This window comes from Mya arenaria, chromosome 13 (assembly GCF_026914265.1).
Source record: "Mya arenaria isolate MELC-2E11 chromosome 13, ASM2691426v1".
Taxonomy (NCBI): Eukaryota; Metazoa; Mollusca; class Bivalvia; order Myida; family Myidae; genus Mya; species Mya arenaria.
In genome coordinates this window covers 43142700-43148699 of record NC_069134.1, presented here as the reverse complement: position 1 = coordinate 43148699, position 6000 = coordinate 43142700, and positions in this window count along the sequence as shown.

The following is a 6000-nucleotide window of genomic DNA, read 5'->3' as shown; positions in this document are numbered from 1 at the left end:
CTTGTGCATTCAAGATATTCATATTGCAAAAAAGGCTGATGAATCGATTCGTTAATAGTTTTCAAGTTTTGCCCATTCAAAGTTAATTAATCTAATTTACTCAGGTTGGCGGGATGGGGCTTCACTAGCACCGGAGTTCGCTTCCTGTGCTGCTGAGGACAAAACCTTCAACAAAGATATGTTTCATTTTGCTCGCTTTATTAGAAGTTGTTGAAAGTCGGAAAATTTGTTTCAATTAATAAGCGAAATTTTCTTTTTTTAAAGAAATACACATAAATGAATAGGCATTTTCTGTTGGTTTTTGAAATCTTACAGTGAACATGTTAAAAGGCACCAGCATTTTTCCCAAGATCTCTTTAACCGAACCCGAGTAGTAGAAAATGTTTATTTAGTTTTCATGTATTTTAATAAATATAGTATTTTATATTAGATGGGGCTTCGTTTTTTAGGTTGGAAGTTATCAATAATATATTCAACACATGGAAAGGCTTAAGAAAACCTGTTTTTTGATATTTGGGATAATACTAGTTTTAAGCACTTTTAATCATATTTGTTTGTATTATTATTGTAATTGCTATAATTATACATGAACTTTATATTGGTATATTTACATGTGGTGATGCTTCTGTTCAAGTGATTTAGCGTCCACTGTACCGGAAGGGTCCAACCCAACCATCCACCCGAAGAGAAGCCCCTTGCAGTGGAGTTGGCTATTGTTGACAACCCACCAATGAGACGATGGCTCATAGCGGGACTGGATGAGCTAATAATAGGTCTTTAAACCTTATTCATATTTATATTGGTAAAAAAATATAATGTTAATATTGATCAGAACAATAAATACAGTTAGTTTTTGTTCAAGGGTTTAATACGAATATAGTATGTTTATTTATACGTCATGCATACTTTTATCTTTTTTTTTCTTTCAGGGAAAACAATGGATGCCTTTTGAAGGGAAACACGATGGTTAAAGGAATTTTTAATACATTGATTGAGAAGACATGTTTACATTAATGTGACAATTTGTTCTTGATGTGGAATTCCGATGTTGTTGGGACATTCTTAAGTTGATGTTATAACCTTATATTTATTTGACTTTTTAATGTTGATATAACATTTTTATCATTTTTAATTGATATCGCAACCGTTAATTGTCGAGACATTCTAATTATTAGTTGACAAAGTAATGAGACATTCTAATGGTAAGATGACAACCGTATATTTATAAGAAGTTACACTTTTAAGGTGACAACCATGTATTAATTTGACATTCTTAAGGTAATGTGACAACCATTTTTATACGCCCATCTTACGATGGCGGGCGGCGGGCGGGTGGGCGGCTCCACAATGTTGTCCGCTCTCTAACTTGAACATTTCTCATCCAATTTCCACCAAACTTCATGAAAGTGTTTGTTGGTAAAATATCTATGTCAAGTTCGATAACCAGCCAAATCGCTTTAGGGACTCCAGAGTTATGGCCCCCTGAATTTGTCAAAATTGGCCATTTTAGCTTTGTCCGCTCTCTAACTTGATCATTTCTTATCCAATTTCCATTAAACGTCATGAAAGTGTTTGTTGGTAAAATATCTAGGTCAAGTTCGATAACCAGCCAAATCGCTTTAGGGACTCCAGAGTTATGGCCCCCTGAATTTGTCAAAATTGGCCATTTTAGCTTTGTCCGCTCTCTAACTTGATCATTTCTCATCCAATTTCCACCAAACTTCATGAAAGTGTTTGTTGGTGAAATATCTCGGTCAAGTTCAATAACCAGCCAAATCGCTTTAGGCACTCCAGAGTTATGGCCCCCTGAATTTATCAAAATTGGCCATTTTAGCTTTGTCTACTCTCAAACTTGAACAGTTTTTATCCGAATTTCACCAAACTTGCTACTATAAATGTTTGTTGGTATATATTCTTGGCAAAGTTCTATAACCAGCCAGGCTCTTCAGGATTATGGCCCTTGAATTGGTCAAAATTTGCCATTTTTGCTTTGTCCACTGTCTAATTTGAACAGTTATCATCTGATCTTCACCAAACTTGCTGAAAATATTTGTTGATAAAATCAATCGATCAAGTATGATAATCAGCCAAATGCCCCGAAGCACTTCAGGATTACTGCCCTTGCCATTTAAGCTTTGTCTACTCTCTAACTTGAACAATTCTCATCTGACCTTCACCAAACTTGCTGAAAATGTTTGTAGCTATAAAATCTTTACCAAGAATGTTTGCCGGTATAAATGCTTTGCCAAGTACACACTGATTGTCTCTTGGGTACGATTAAGGATGAATCATCTCTTGGAGACGATTTTTACATGAAATTATTGATGGGCGTATTTTGTGAGTGTCACTCTTGTTTGATGATGTATTCCTCCGATGCTATTTAAAGTGACATTTTCCATTTTAAATTGAAAATACATTTTTATCCATTTCCGACTGATGAAAAAAATAATCATTTATAAGTTGAAATGTATTTCTACCATTTTCAGTTTTCCATTCTTAGGTTTATGCGACATTCTTTCATTGTCAATTGATGAAACATTTTCCATTCTTAAGTTGATGACATTTTAATGTGTAAAGGGTATGATTATTAATTATAACTTCAAATCGATCGTTTATGAAATGATCAATTATTTTAATTTTATGATTTAAATGTATATGTTTACTAAATGTAGTTTACATACATTTTTAAAAATGTTCAAAATGATGTTTACCATAACATATACAACACCATCGTACGCATTTTCCATATTCTTCACTATTTCTGAAACGCTCTCATTAAGAGAAATTTTATTATCTCGAAATATTTTTCTCTAAAAATGATACTAAATTATTCTTATTTTTCAGAAATTCGTTTTCAGTGAAATCTGTTTCATACAAGCATTGTATCTCTGTTTTGTTTTTCTTTCAATTCAAGTCACAGCTGAGTATATTGTTTTTTTAGCTTGTTCAGATGCGTACAGAAATGAATACAACACATACATGCTTATATTTTGAACATGCTTGCTTTTGATGCAATTACATGTCTGGTAAAAGCATTTTGTCTTTTTTCTTTTATTTTGATATTGTTTTAGTTGAGCAAAAACCTTGAATCATTTTGGTACAATTTGTTATTGTTTTCGTAGTATTTATTTGTAAGAACTCGTAATTGATTGATATCTATTATTTATAAAGGCCCCGCTAAAACATATTGGTGCCCTATACTAATCATCATGTTTGTCTTTCTATCCGTCCTTACACACTTTTTATCTTTTTTGGTTAATAACATATCAGCCGTTAACGATATCAAATCAATACTTTCTAAACTTCTCCACAGTACCAATATACTCATACGTCACAAGCAATACAAATACAATTGTCAAGTAGGTCATGCCACTCTAATAAAAAAATAAAATGCCTGGTACAGTAGCTGCCAATAACCTTATAACTTGCATCCAAGCCTTTCATTTGGGACGCTTTTTACTCCTGTGATGGTGTAATACAGTTTTGCTTGGCATGCATGAGTTATTTAATATCTGAGAAGTTCTGGTTCTCTTTTCATTAATTTCCTGGCAGGTGCACGTTTTGGTATACGGAAACTCTTGTTTTATTCTTTCAAAAGTAGAATTAGGGATAAATGAAATTATTTTGTTAGCTTTTGAATATCATTTATATCCTGGAGTTTTGATATTGATAAACATAATAATAACGTTAAAATGTGATGTTTTGCTGTTTTATTTACCGCACAGAGGAGGAGGTTTTCGTGAGATTTATTAACCACACCTTCGGGGAAAGAATTTTAAAAAGAGGTCGAAAATAATTGAGTTAAAAAGGAAATTGTTGATTTAAGTACAATATATTTTGTTTCACTCGTGGTCATAACAAAATAACACTCGTGAAAAAAATACGATCTTACACTGAGATCAACAAATATCCTCTATATCATCACTGGGATCACCTCATTACTGAAACATATCAGAACAGAACAGAACGTTTATTTAGTTTAAGCATATACAGTTCATCGTAATAAACACGGAATGAAAAAAAAAACACAAAAAACAGCATGCATGTGATAAGTAATGCATATAATAAATAAGTAATGCATAGTGATATTTTGGTAACTATACCAACAATACATATGGTATACACATAACTAACACATTTAACAGCAATATAACGTGAAAATGTCTTATAAATTATCATATATTTATGTCTCTTATCATAAAAGCCTTAATACAGAAAATAGCTAATTTTATTAACAGAGTTTTTTTATCAGAAATTAATAATGATATAAATTTAATCATACTGGGATTTCTAACATAATATCTAGGAATATAAGTCTGTCGGATGCCATTGTATATTTGGCAGACAAGAACAAAATGAAACTCGTCTTCTATATCGTTTAAACATACCGAAACATATCGTTGGAAGTGTTTTTTTTTTTTTTTTATTCCTATATTTTTTGTGGTATCGAGATATATTTAAAACAAATAGCTATGATATTGAATGTGATTTTAAAAATTACAAATTACGATTTTGTGTCACATAGAATTCACGACTCAAAACTGCAAATCATAATATCGTTGCTACATCGATTGTTTCTATGATAAAATGTTTACGAAATCTGTTTGTTAAATCGCACTTTTGGAACAGTTTCAAGCTCTTGCAAAACATTTAATGCAACATTAAGCAAAATCAAAATGTGTCCCTTCCCTTTTAAATAAACTTTGCAGTTGAAAATTTAAAAAATGGAACAAAGTATATTTGTCCCATGAAATGACATTGGGGGATTGTTCAGAACAGTATTGAAGTTAACAACGTTGTTAACGTCATCGTTGTTAACTTTCAAATCAATATTCATCTGTAAGTTTTACAAATTCACTTTTTATCTGCAGTATTCCTATCAAGAGGTGAGATATCTGTTTCAGCTGTACTTGCTTTATTTAAATATATGAGCATATCCTAACTAGTTCACTGTTTAAAATTAACAACCATGTCGTTAATCCTGTTGTTAACTTTAACAAAATTCTGAACAATCGAGCCAATGTTTCATACATTTAAAGGCTGCATACATACGGTATACAATTAAAGTAAAAATGATATCCATGTTGTCACTACCATTAACAACAAAAGGAATTGCAACAGCATCCTCAATAATCTGTTTTCACCTTATTTTAGACCATTAGAGTGGACTTATTCAGATAACTAAATCAATATGATCTATTAGGGTCCCACAAAGGGTGCTGCAATTATGGCCATGAAACCTCCGCATTTTTAGTGGAACACTAATGTAAGATATAGAAAATACACTCATGAATATTCCCCTTCAAAGTGACACTCTTATTTACAATCAATACGTACACGTGTATAACAAACATAACTTTTGAGTGATAAACCTTTAACTACTTACTAAATAAAGCGTTTATGGAAAATATTAATTACTGATAACAAGATTTTAATCGTGCATTTAATTGCTGAAAACGCACACATATTAAATGATTGGCGAGTGTTAAAATATTAACAGTGATAAACTATCATCTTGTAATGTAGAAATACCGTGTTTTCTGCACCTTTCTTTCAAATTAAACACAACATCCTTCATAAGAACCATTTTTTCGATAGTTAGTTTTTTTCAGTAAATTAAAACACTTGTTTTAATTGTAGTACATCTTATTTGGGAGTAATAGTGCATCTTTATGTTCACAAAAACAATGTATATTACCGTTATTTACTTCTGGAAATGTTTTATCATTATAATAACTGGTGATCAGGAGGGTATTTCTAAAAAGAAAACATTCATTTTTCCCATAAAAGAAAGCAGTGTATACCCAACAGCCCTGGCCCCAAGGCTTGCTAATATTTTAAACCACGCTGATAGTACACGTGTATGCATGAACATGATAAAGAAATTTATTCAATTTCAAATAATCGTTTTCATTCCATTCGTTTTACGAAAAAAATATGTGAATTATTGTACAATTTTGAATAGTTATAACATTCAGCACATTTAATCTTCAAAACTCA